Source organism: Corvus kubaryi, unplaced genomic scaffold (assembly GCF_017639235.1).
Source record: "Corvus kubaryi isolate FWS band 111438036 unplaced genomic scaffold, C.kubaryi_AGA036_p1.0 137, whole genome shotgun sequence".
NCBI lineage: Eukaryota > Metazoa > Chordata > Aves > Passeriformes > Corvidae > Corvus > Corvus kubaryi.
The window spans coordinates 11,842,380-11,855,834 of NW_024580671.1; the positions used below are offsets into that span (position 1 = coordinate 11,842,380).

At 35.7% G+C, this 13,455-nt stretch overlaps 1 protein-coding gene across 2 annotated transcripts in view; it reads right to left on the minus strand.

Annotated features, from left to right (window-relative positions):
* SLC16A7 (solute carrier family 16 member 7) overlaps positions 1-13,455 on the minus strand; it is an 86,139-nt gene that overhangs the window by 58,872 nt on the left and 13,812 nt on the right. Inside the window, exon 1 of one of the 2 annotated variants that reach the window (XM_042017888.1) lies at positions 6,806-6,889. The exons of the other annotated variant lie outside the window; for it this stretch is intronic. The gene's annotated coding sequence lies outside the window, so the exon portion shown is untranslated. Of the gene's footprint in view, positions 1-6,805; positions 6,890-13,455 lie in introns of those variants that run through there. 2 annotated transcript variants of the gene reach the window in all.

A 13,455-nucleotide genomic window follows, 5' to 3' on the forward strand; every position in this document is an offset into this window, starting at 1 on the left:
TATTTAAAAATTATCTCTTAAATCAGAAATTGTTAAGTAGCCATGATGTTCATTTCACTTTTCAATTTCAAAACTGAAATTTTCCTTTCAAGTAAATATATGAAACTTCACCTTGATAATGCAAATGAAGAATAGGATCAGAGTATTTGATACCCAAGGCACTGGTTTACTTGTAGCAAAACCAATTTAAGCATGTCACACATGGTATGTAGTATTTTATGAAACATGAGCAACAAGGCAAATAAAGCACAGTGAGAAACATTGAAAATTATGTTAAAAGGTATAAAAGCAAGCCAAAACCAGACTTATTTTCGTTCTATTCCACATAAGCTCAGCAATAACTCTACATCCTACAAAACCTGTTGCAGGACTTACACTACAAAACCATTTGCTTCTACCTGACAAGAGTAATTAATGATCCATCAAACGTGACACGGAAGTAAATTTTATACTAACAGAAAACATGCTGAACCACCCTCAGCTACCTGAATCCAGATAAATGAACCAAGGCATGCTGTACTACAGCACGGCTTAAGTACAATTTTCCTACTTGCATGGTGTGCCTGTGACAAATACAGCCTGAGGTTTCCAACAACATACATGCTGTTATTATGGCAACTGCACAAAAAGAAACCTTGTGAAAACCACACATGACAAAAGTTGAAAGGAAAGTCACAGTAAATAATTGCTTCCCTGAAGCTGGGCCTACTGCTTTTCTTTTAATTATTTTCACGACTGTTTGTTATTCTGTAGATTACAGTAATTCAGCAATGAAATTATTTTTATTAGTAATACAGGTATGCACATCATGTTAAATGCTAAAACGAGGAATTTGTAAAGCAAGCTTGAGGCTTGAAAAATGTATTGATATTTGATTATTATATCATGATAGCATCAATCCATTATCCTTAATGGACTTCATCCTCACAGGGCATAGGAAAGAAAAAAAGTTGGTTGTCTATTCATAAATATGTTAGGATGATCATAAACTGAAAAAGTTGTATATGCCTTTGAGACTTCCATGAAACACTTTATCCCAATACCTGTTTAAACAGATAAGGCATTTCTGATTTTTATATAGAAATGTGCAAATTTGATGAAAGAGAAGTCAAGGTGAAAATAAATCAGTAAAGAATAGGAGATAAAAAGATTAAAATAAGTACAAAGAATTTTGAGGACATGTGCTGATATAGCAACAGGTAACTTTGCAGCAATATTAAAGTAATGCAAATTATTTTTATAACTTGTAATGCTGTCAAGACTTCTTCCTGACATCTCTTCCCAGAAATACTGTCTATGAAAATCTAGCACTTCTAATGTTGGACATACCTTTTCAGTTCTGAGCAGGCAGAATCACATTTGTACTGTTCATACTGTACAACAAAAGATTAACAAGTGGCTAAATGTCAGTACTTAGGCACTTCTAAATCAGGCTACAGGTTAAGAAAAATCCTCTTTCCAGTTCATTATAGAGTCAAACATACTTCAGAAATTGTAGTACTCACCATGAAAAAATAAACAAGCAGTGCTTTCAAAGCAAGTTCTGACACCGGCCTCGTAAGAAATGAGGAAATAGTGGAAGTAAGCCTCTGTGCAAAAGAACACCTCTTGCTTGCCTGCCATTTTGAGATACCACAGCAAGGTATCTCAGAAGCCAAGAGCTAACTCTGTAGCTTAAAATTACCCTCAGATCCATCAACAATGTTTTTTCATCTGTTTTTCCTGGCCCGTACATGTAGCCATCATGATACAGACATGAGGACAGTTATTTACAAGGAAAAACATTTTCAACTTCTTAAATATTATGGGTAGCAGGGAAAGAAGGATGAGGAATTTATATTTAGCTAAAAAATACATTTCCCTAGTATCATAAGGAAATTAATGCATATGTACTTTTCTGTGAACTTATAAATTGCCCTTCAGCAACCTGCTAGAAATTAAATGTTCCCCAAGAATAGATATCAACTGTTACCCCAGGTTTTAGAAGCAATTTGGTGACTCATCTGATATAGATGCAATAACTGATGAAGCTGCACTTCTGTCATTGTTCTATTTCTATGTTCTGTGGTATGTAGAATGCTTCTATTTGTGAAGGACTTGCTTCTGTAATTTCTCTTCAAATCTTCTATTTCAATCCTACAATACCCAAATCATGAGCCTTACAGCATGATTTGATTGCACACAGGGCTTGCAGCACTATTTTCCTCTGTTTGCACCAACTGCTTGAATTACAGTAACTTTTATTTTGGAACTAATGGTATTTTTCCCATACCTAAAATGTTTCTGCTTTGTCAGTCTGTTTAATCAGCATTACACAAGAATACTGGGCCCTTGAGCCTAAAATTATGTATATTTCTATGCCATTTTCTTCTCTTACTGCTATCACACAACTAATTCAGCTGCACTATGTGGCCAGATGTTAGTACATACTGTTGATCTATATCATTCTTGCCAAATCAAAAATTAATATCATGGGATCATTTGGAACAAATAAAATACTTACTAAGGGACAGAAAACAATGTGTTCTATGTGAAGGATGCAATGCATCCCACAATGCTTTTTTTTATAGACTGTAATTAACTTTAATATTTTCATACATTATAAAAAGTCTTCCTCATAAGTCAGAGATAAAATATTAAACAAAAAACTTCACTGTTTTTTTCCAATGGTGCATTTCATACTGTGTCCTAATAATACATGAAGAGCATACCTTGCTAAAGCAAAAATTTCTAGTCTACAGAATTACATCCCTGTTCACCTCTTCTCTTATTTACATGTTAAAAATTACTCATTTTAAAATGAGTAATTTACCTCAATTTAAAACTGAGGACATACCAGTAATTTTATATATTGCAGTGATACTAAAATTCAGTTCCTAATCTCTGAAAAGTGAAAAGAAAAAAGAAAAGAGAAAAGAAAAGAAAAGAAAAGAAAAGAAAAGAAAAGAAAAGAAAAGAAAAGAAAAAAGAAAAGAGAAAAGAATGAATTCAAGCCATTTAACATACAGAAGTAGACACCCAAAAGCCCAAACAGCCCTAAAAGGTTGTTTTGTTATATCCCTATTTTAGTACAGCAATGGTCTGCTTGTGATTAGTGATTTAAACTGTCTGCAATGCCATCTTTGGTTAAAATACTTTTGAAAGATTCCCAATTCCATTAGATGGGATTTCTTCTCTCTTTTCCATTTTTCTTTATTTCTCAATTCAATATCTTAAAGTGCCTCTTTTGTGGGCATGAAGGTGCATTAAAAAAAAAAATTGCTTCCTCCTCATACTATGCTTATTCTTCTGATTTGCAGAAAGTGTAATTTTGCCCTCCTTCAAATAAATTTTATCAAGTGTTGGTTTTCAGTCTTTAGTGATTTTAATAACGGGGAGAAGGGTGATGGCTTTCCCTCTTGCAGCTTAAGGACTTCTGCATTGAAGTAGATAAACTTAGCTAACCATGACCCAAAACAGCTGATTTTTTATCTCGTAGTCCCATCCCTTTGTCCTAATCCAGAAAACACCAAAAGGAAGGGGATTTTGGCTGCTTCTCATGGAGAATTCTTCATAACACATAATGTAATTCATATCAGATACTTCCCCAGTTCTTTTGCCTTTCAACTGCATCTTTCAAGATTCCGCCTGGCTTTACATCTGCCATCATTACCTTTATGCAAAAGAGCCGATCCTAAGGGGCTCAAGAAGACTTTCTTTCCCAGATCAGCTGCTCTAGTTTTGTTTTTCTACCTCATTCTCTTGACCTAATGCACTCTCAGCACATACTGCTTGAGTTGCACACCACCATCAGGCTGTCAGCTGAAGTTACAATGACCTCAGGCTGAAGTTATATCAACCTGCCATTTCCAGTTTAGATTAAGTTTTTCTGGTGCCCAAATTCAGACGTCTTCAGGCAAGGGCTAGCCAGCAGCAGAGACATGTGTGTGAGTTACCTCCTAAGTTCTAGAAGTGCTGGCTGCAGTGCACAGCCTGCCAGGAGCTTCCCTTCCACCACAAGCCTTGGTACCCAGGCTGCACCAGCACGTTTCCATCTCTTCATTCCCAAGGAAGTGTAGGCTCCAAAGCAAACACACAAGACAAACCCACTATGTTATCTAATGAGTGTCCTTTTTTTTTGCAGTATCTATTTATGTCATACTCTTCTTTCACACATACCTGGCTTTTACTGTCAACCAGGGAAAGCGCTTCAGCTTTAATGAATCTGACAGCAGTGAGGGAGGGTGGAAAAATGAATTAACACTTGATACAGCCACCACAGATAGACACCCAGAATGAAGTGAAATACATGAAAAGGCTCCTCACACTCAATCTAAAGATGATGTAATGACATCAATCACATATTCTTGCTGCTCTGTGTCTGCGACACAGTAAAAACAAAATGATGTACAGAAGGATAGTAGGTGACAGCTACGTGCTACTTCTCTCAATACAGGGATGATGAGCTACTCAAATAAATGATAAAGCAAATTCTTTAATGATGCATGTTTTTAGGCAAATCTACAAGGAGTGAATTGTATTTCATTATACTTCCCTAAATAAACTTTGAACCTTGTTTGAAACCTGAGGTGGGGGCACGGGGGGTGAAATAACAAACACAAAACTATCCTTTCTTTAGAAATCCTACTCTTCAAATAATCCTTACAGCCATGTCACCATCCCTTTATCTCAAAACAAACATTAAAGAGGTATTTCTTGGCATTTTATCCTGCTTGCACAGGTTTAGATTTCAGAAGACACTGTGAATTGCCACATTTTCACTGTCAGAGCATTTCCTAATTACATTGCAAAATTAATAATTTTGAAAAAGGGAGAGTAATTATTATTTGTGAATGTGGGAATAAGTCCTTAGAGAGAGTGATGAGAGCTCTCTTGACACAAGACAATGGCATATTTGATGAAATATAAAACAGTTGGTTAGTTACCAAGCATTGTAAACCAGTGGTTACCTGGAAAGCACTTTCTTCCAACAATATTCCCCATAACAAACCTCAATAAAAAATCTCATTATCAAGTCCTAACAAGGCTTTTAATCTTCTCTCCAGGAAAAGACTTCTCAGTTATTTAGTGACACAAACAAACGCTAAATATTTTTCTGGGTCAAAGCTAGAAAGCCCAACGCACCCAAGAACTAAATTTTAGACAGGAAAGTGACTGTGAAGTGCACCTACCCCTTGTGATTCATGTTTGCAGCTCAGCTGCATGACGGCTCAAGAGCATAACTACTGCTGTCAGGCTGATCTCATGAAAAGGAGGGGGATGTACAGGACAGCTGGCCAGCAACAGATGGGAATATGCTGCTCCATCTCACAGGTTGGTAGACTTCCTGTTGCAGCACATGCTATCCAGAAGGAATTCTAATTCTAATGCAGCACCCGTCTTCCAAAGGAGGCCTGGCTTTAAGCCACAGTCAAGTCCTAGAATTCAAAGAACTTCTTAAATTGTCTATCAACTCCTTAAACAGTTCAGTCATTTATAGCTCAGATCTGTTATTTGTGTTGAGAATTAATTAGTCGGTCCTTTAAATTCTTTTTGTTTGTTTATTTAAGATAAGGTGAAAGGTTTTATGAGCAGAACTTGATATACCTGTTGACAGCTTAAAATGTTTTGTCCTTGAAGAAGAAAATTATTTAATTTTCTAATAACATGATAGATGCAAAAAGGTCATCATCAGTTGCAGTCACCACAAGGATTATTGCTTTCACTCGTTCTTCTTTAGGGTAACATTAGCTTTGATTATCAATTGACTTCTAAAACAGGTAAGCTGCATTAAAATTAGACTGTTGTTTTTGCAATTTACTATGAAATCGATTTACCTTTTATTCATTCTCTTAACTTTGTATAGACACTAAGAATTTAATTTTATTCTTTTGATTTTTCAAATTAAGTATTACTTAAAAGTGAAAAGGTAAAACTCATTTGAAAACTTAGAGAAACAGAAATTAAAACTTAGAGAAACAGTTCATTTTGACCTTCTGAGTGGAAAGAAATGAATAAATGAAACATTCACCTCATTATCAAGGTGTCTGGACACAACTGTAGGGAGCTCATTCCACTATGCAAACTCACCCTGACCCAACTAGTCATTGTGTGTCAATATAAAGAATTATCATCTCATCTCCTAAAAATAGAGATAGTGTTGTGGATAAGGTTATCTATACAAAGGCAGTATTCATTTGTAGTGCTAGATTCACACCAGGGGTTAAATTACAAGACGCTAATATAAATTAATGGAAAAGCAGGTTAAAGGGGATTACAAAATAGGATTTGGCTGAGAAATATTGCTTTTTTGCATTATCATCTGTAACACTGTGTACAAAGAGTGTTACGACTTCACAGGATACAACAAGACACCTTGAGCTCATACTTGGCAGATAATTAGAATTTCTGTGTAAACAATGCCTGTACAATTCTATACATACACATAATTGTTCAATAGGACGATTTTTTCCTTTATGCATTTTTTTCTCTTTTCAAAAGTCTTTCAAGTAAAATTTGTAATATATTAACAGTGATTTATAAAGACAACTCAGTAATAAATCCTTTTTAAGCACACGAATTACAAATTAGAAAAATTGATATGGTCTAATAGTCATTAAATACCATTTTTGTATTATGTATTTCCCTTCTTTTAAACTCAAAGATCATTTCACAGAAATACATATACAGTCTGACATTCTGAAATGTCTCCTGACATCAAAGAATATCTGCCTAAGAACAAGAACCTATGTTTTACAGCTTCTTCCTCATTATCAACAAGTATTTCAGTATTCAAACTAAAGGAGCAAGTCTTGTGAATACTTACAGCATTTTAGTAATTGTGCATATTCTTACTAGACCCCACAGCATTATATTTCACTCTGATGAGCTTTTTAAAGAGGGTTTTGATGAAAAAGACCCATAACTTTGTATAATACGCCCTACAAAAAAAAAAAAAGCAACTGGATAGTCTGAGTACTCACACAAATAAAACTAATATTCAGTCTAAATGTTTACAAATATGAACCTTAAAGAAATGCAGCAAGCTAGAATTGAGTTTACCTCACTCTCTAAGCCACTAATTCATCCTCACCACAAACCAGAACATTAATATGATACAGTTCTACTCAGAAAAAGAAGTTGAACTTGCCGAATGAAATAATGCTAGTTTAATGTTTTCTCATTTTCTGCAACCTCAGAGCCAACCCTTTTCCTTTTTTATGGTCTACCTGCTCTTAAATTTGAGACCTATAGAGCACCTTCAGCTTATCAACTGTCACATATTTTTAAATTATTATTAAAAGAGTTAAAATTATTCTAACCTGTTATTTTCTCTAGTTTCTTCACACATCAGATGTTATTGGTATTGTTTTACACCCAAGAGCTAAAATATGACAAATAATGTATCAGAGTTCAAAATCTCATGTAAAAGGACAAACATGCATAACTTCCATAATTCATATAATTGGTATACTGCTTTTGTGTCAGCAGACATCATACACACTGACATTTCTGTGGTTACTGTAATGCATTAATTATGATTTACTGTTGCTAGATATATAATATAAATTTGCTGCAGTATAATGAAAGAATAAAAATTTAAATGGCAATCCGAAGATGGAGATAGTGGAGTGTTTTGTCAGTTTTAAGGATCTTCAGGACCAAACATCACATACGGCAATTTTATCTGAGGTTGATGACCACTTCCATTTGTCATGTCCTAGAAGCTGATTCCATCAATTCTGTATTGTTTTGAATCACCAGATGGCTCTTCTGCCTGTTCTGAAGATTTACCATCTGAGCATGAAGGAGTTAGATCTGAGACAAACATTTCCAGCTGAACTGAGATGCTGTATAGATGTCGAGATCCTTACCAGTAAAGAAGCACTTGTCTTGTTCCAATCCCTCTCTTTAACTGAAAATATCTTTTCTCAAATTAGTTGCTGTAGACAAGCTATGTCTACAGAAGTGAAAAAAAAAAAGTATTAAACCCACACACACACTTTTGTCAACACATATGCACTGCCCAGGGACATTTTTAAAAGCATTCTTTCACATTCTCCACAAGATTATATTTAAAGCTGCACTTCTAGCTTGAATAAAATAATATTGACAACACAAAATGAAACTGTGTTGAAAAGTTTGTCCATTTCTAAGCAGCATTGTAATTTTGTGGCTTCTATTCTGGTAATGTTCTTCAAATAATTTCTCTCCCTTGTTTCCATGTGCAATCCACAGGAGAAGAAAAAAATCAGAAAAGTATGCAGTCATGGCAAGAGCTCTCAGTGAACTACAACCATGATTCATTATCATCACATACTAATGGAATATCTCGGTGGAAACACCATAAAACAATGTTTAAACATCATGCAGTGATTGTTTTATAATGTCTGTAACTACACTGCACACACATCTTTCACTCTCCTGCTTTCCTCTGTTACGTGGGTCAGGCACAGTTCTTCCTTTTCTCTGGGACTTTGGACAGGCTGATTTAGATTCCCCCCCCCGCCCCCCCATTCCTTTCCTTCTTGTAGCTTTTTAAGGGGATAGGGAGGTGTACCAGTAAATAAATTTTGTGTGAAAATCTGAAAAAAACCCCCAGGATTTTAGGAGCTAAGTTAAAGGAATTTTCCTCATATTGAAATTTCACTAAAGTTGCATGCAGCATCATGAAAAGTTGTTTGTTCAAGCACAACTCCTTTACATAAGGACTTGGGGACCTCTCTACTATTACCTTGTAGAAATACCTTTCTGTTATCTCCTATGTCTCCTATGTTGTTAGTCAAGGCAACATTTTTAGTGTTGGAGAGCTAGAATACATCAGTTCTTCATGAGACTGAGACTTTGAGAATATACACTGAAGTTTCAATCACTGGTGAAAAACAAAGTATTACATATTTTTTGAACTTCCAACTACTTTATTTTTAGAAACAATTTATGAATAATATTTCATGTAGATTTATTGAGAATCATATCATAATCAAATACAAATGAAAAACTATAAAGAAAGGTATAAAATATCCATTGGAAATGTTTGAAGACTCCATTGAGGAGTTTTGTCTTTTTTTCTTTTTTAGAGTTTGACCCACTTAAGTCTACAACCTTACTGTGTGATAAGCCCCTACAGTGCTTCTGACATCAGAAGAATTGTGAAGATGACAGCCAAAACTCTGGCCTCTAAGCCACGAGCCTACTCTGGTGAAGTCAAAGACAGCTTTAAACTCAGTTTTGAGCTCAGTAAACAAAGATTTAGACCTTTAAGCTTTAATGACAGGGATGACAAAATCACCAGGTTATCTCCATGAAATAAACTTGGCAAACTTTTCTCCAAAATTATGTTTCATCAGCCATTTTAAAACTGCTAGTAGACTAACTATTTGCAAAACTGTTTAGGTTGGCTGGAGATTTTAGAGGGGTTGTTATAATGAAAAAAAAAAAAACTAATTGGAACTTTTGCACTTGATTCTAAGGAATTTAGTAATATTTAAGTGCCTATATCTGAAATGGGGCATAGGACACTAAGTTCTGACATTGCAAAAGACTGACAGTTACTTGTGTCAGTAAAATACACCCCCATGTTGCTTGCTTTAAAGCAACCCCTCATCCTTTGTTATAGAAATCTCTGGTGTTGCAGAAGAACTGTCTGTGTAAGTGCTCAGCAAGGATGAATAACCTTCATTCCAACACTTGGTTTCATGCAGGGGAATTATGCTATTGCTTCCCTCCCAAATCCTTATGAAAATAATATGTTTATCATGAAGACTTCCCTTGTAAATAAAATTGATGTTGCATTTATAAATTATATGTTACTTCAGAACACGTGGCATTAATTCTTCCTATCTGACCTGAGCTACACTGATGCTTCCCTTTCTTTAAAGTTTCTCTTTAGAAGACTCATTTTTGAGGTCTTTATTTTCTCAGAAATTTTGACAACCTATATGAACAAAATATGTCCATCAAATCCATGGAGTGTGGTTAGACTGGGAATTGTCACCAAACAGTTGTTAATCCTTGTTAAAACTTTTTAGGACTTGACAGAGTATAATAATATTTAAAGTACTTCACACTGTTTCAGCAATACATGTTAGATAATCATTAAAAAGCCAACAGCAAATACTGTGCAACATGTGCTGGTGCACTGACTTGTCTTGCATTTAATTAGTCAATTAGTTTTGCATGGATTACCACAGTAATCTGAAACTACCTATTGCTACTAAATAAAGCTAAAAGGAAATAGAAAAACAGCACATTACCTGGCAGAGAGCTGCTGTCCAAGACAATAATCGGAACTTGAGAGATACAGAGCCTTTGTTCAATGTGAACATTTAAAGACTCTTTGGAGACCTGATTGGCTGATTATCACACATGATGTTTGGACAGTTTATTTTGTGTGACCAATTGCCAAACCAACAAGCATCTCAAATTACTGAGGCACAAGAGGTTGTGGTGAAGCTCAATATTCAGAACACAATCCCACAGAAGGACATTCTTGGTTTATGAACATTACATCACCTGTTTAGACTTTCTTTCACAGCTTCTTTGTCTGGCATGCAGGATTTTTCCTTATCATCCTCTGTTCACTTTCAAAATTTTATTTAGATGCTATAGCCTTTAAAATGAGTGCTAATATCTGGGGACATCTGAACATAGTTTGTGTCTAATGCTCTAGGAGTTCACCCTACATGGTGAGGCTGGTTGGGAAACTGCCTTTCATAACATACACTAAGATCAACATTAATATTATTTCGTTGAGTAAATAAAAAGTATAATAAAAATGCTCTTAAGATCATCAGTAAAAGCTTAAAAGGAAAATTAGAGGCACTCAATGCAACTAACATGTTGCAAAAGTCCAATTTTTTTCTCATTTGGACAAAATTGTCCAGCAATTAACAGTAACTGTGCAATTAACTTAGATGTTTTTAGACTGCTCAATTAACAATCTAAGTATAAAATACTGCATTAGGCTTTATAGAGTAATTAGAAACTTTCTATTAATAAGCAATGTTAGCCATGAGAATATCTAAAAAGCCCTGTTTTGCTGGAGATAATGCAGAATTTGCTACAGAGCTCCAAAAATTATTTTCCATTATTTCTTAAATTTTACAAAAACTCACTATTTTTGTATAGGAAAAAAAAATTGAATCATCTGCAAAAGTGATGACAGAATAAATATATTAGAACCAAACCACTACATATACTTAGAAGGTATGTTGTGCCTAAGACCAGATCATACCTTCACTCAAAAATTTTGAGTAAAATGCTTTTTTAATTTCACATCAAAAGCCTTTTCTTTTTAATTGCAAAAATGATCTTAACTATTTTGCTGGAAAACCAAGCAACAAGGTGTGTATGTCCTCACAACTGTTATTTTTTATCAGTCTCACACACCATACTTGCCTTGACCCAAAAATTGCTGGAAAGGATGAAACTGCCTGGCCAAAAGAAACAGAAAGACATTGTGACGACTCAGGCTGGAAAAATATTAAAAATTTCTCTTGTCCTACATATTAACTAAGCTACTGATATTAAAGCCTCAAAGCTCTTAGAAATGCTTTGTTTGGGAATTTTAGGCCGTCTCTGGGACAGATTTTATGGGCAAACTGCTGTTACTTTCACTTCTCACTTCTTTGAATGTTCATAGGCAAGAAAGCGATTCTCGGAATAAATTTCTTAATTTATCTGAAAATAATGATGCTAATGATGATCTGCATTTCTAAGACGTGTGGCATTCTCACATGAAAAGTGAGACAAGGTCTAGAATTACTGGAAACTAACCCAATAGGAGACTTGCTTAAAGAAAAAGACCAGCCTAATAATGAGAAAGTATTATCATTTAATTGATCTCTGTATTGTCTAAAAGTTTAATTTGAATCTGAAATAGTTCTTTCAGGAAGTATGAAATATACTGGAGATAATGCATGGCAGTGATGGGTGAGGCGCTGATGCCAAACTGTGAGGAGGGTACTTGCAAGGGGTGCTCATCTCAGCACTGAGGACAACAGCAGGAAGGGAATGTGTTTGCTGACACAAGCACACAAGACAAGGACAACAAAGGAAATAAACATGGGTTGCTGAACTCTGACAAAGACCCTGCAGTGACAACAATACCACATTTCCTATTATTGGAGAGAAGTAGGAAGGGAGGTATTGTTGTTGCTGGACACATTCTGTTACATTTTGACAACTTGTGTTTAGTCCCAGGTACAGCTTCTCACTTGTGTCAGCAAAGCTGCTCTCCCCCACTGTGCCCTTCGGTGGCAGGCCCTTCCTTCCAGAGGATCCCCATCCCACCCCAGATGGGGGAAGAGAAAATCACCACTGGCCCCAAGATTTCTGTATCCGTGAGAAATAGCCACAGAAAGATGGATTAACAGCAGGTACCACTGCAGTGTCTCTAGGGATGATGACCACAAAGTCCAAATGAGCAAGCACAGCCCAGCATCACGGTGGGGGACCACAGCTGCCTTTTGCCCACTGACTTTAGAGAGCAATGAGAACTAAAATCTGTGCCTATCCTGTGTCTGAGCTTCTAAATTCAGGGAACTGAGCATGAGGTAGAAGGTCAGAACTAACACTAAAGTGTACTTCTAAGTGACAGAGCTAATTGGCACGGGCATGCCAATGGCAGGCAGCTGGCCTGCAGTCTACCATCAGCTTGAACTTGACAAAAACAGAAGTTAATACAGTCTTGGACCACTGTCTATAAAAACATATCAATACCAAGAGGGCTATTGCTCAACTCACCATATGAGACTGTATCTGGCAGTGTATTTTGTGAATAGTAACGGCAGTGGAGTTTTACATAAAATATTCAGCTACTCAAGAGCACCTCTGAGACAGGGTGCCTAGATCTGGCTCATTTATTGCACCTTGCTGCCCCCTCACACATAGGCACATATTAGATGTAACTATTCCTCCCTGGAAGAAAGCCAGACACCAGGAGGAGACTGAGAATTTCTTTTGGGATCATAAGATTAAACTGTTAAAATTGAAGTAAACTCATCACAACCATTTAGTCTGGCTGCTGATCTGAACTTCAGCTCAGGTTTCCTACACACAAACATCTGTTTCACTATGTCTTTTTATTAATAGACACTTGAAAAGAAAAAATCTTTGCTGCATACAGTCGAGTGCTACCATTAATATTGCAGCATAATTTTTTCTTCTGTCTCAGTCCAAGTCTTCTTGAGAGAATGCCCTATGTTAGCAGAGGCAATAATACCTAAAGCTTATAGCAGTTTGTTCTAATAATGGAGGTTTGATCACAGACTATTTTCTTTTGGTGTGAATTTTTACTTTTTTTTTTTGGTATAACTCCCTGCAAGACCTCAGGTATTGGGTGATAATCTTCTTCTCTCCTACTAGTATATACTCTAGATTTACACACTTTAGAGAAGATTTAAAATTTTAATACAGATCTGCAGGTATTCTTTGACTTACACACAGTTTGACTTTTTCTCAAGTAAGGGAGCAATC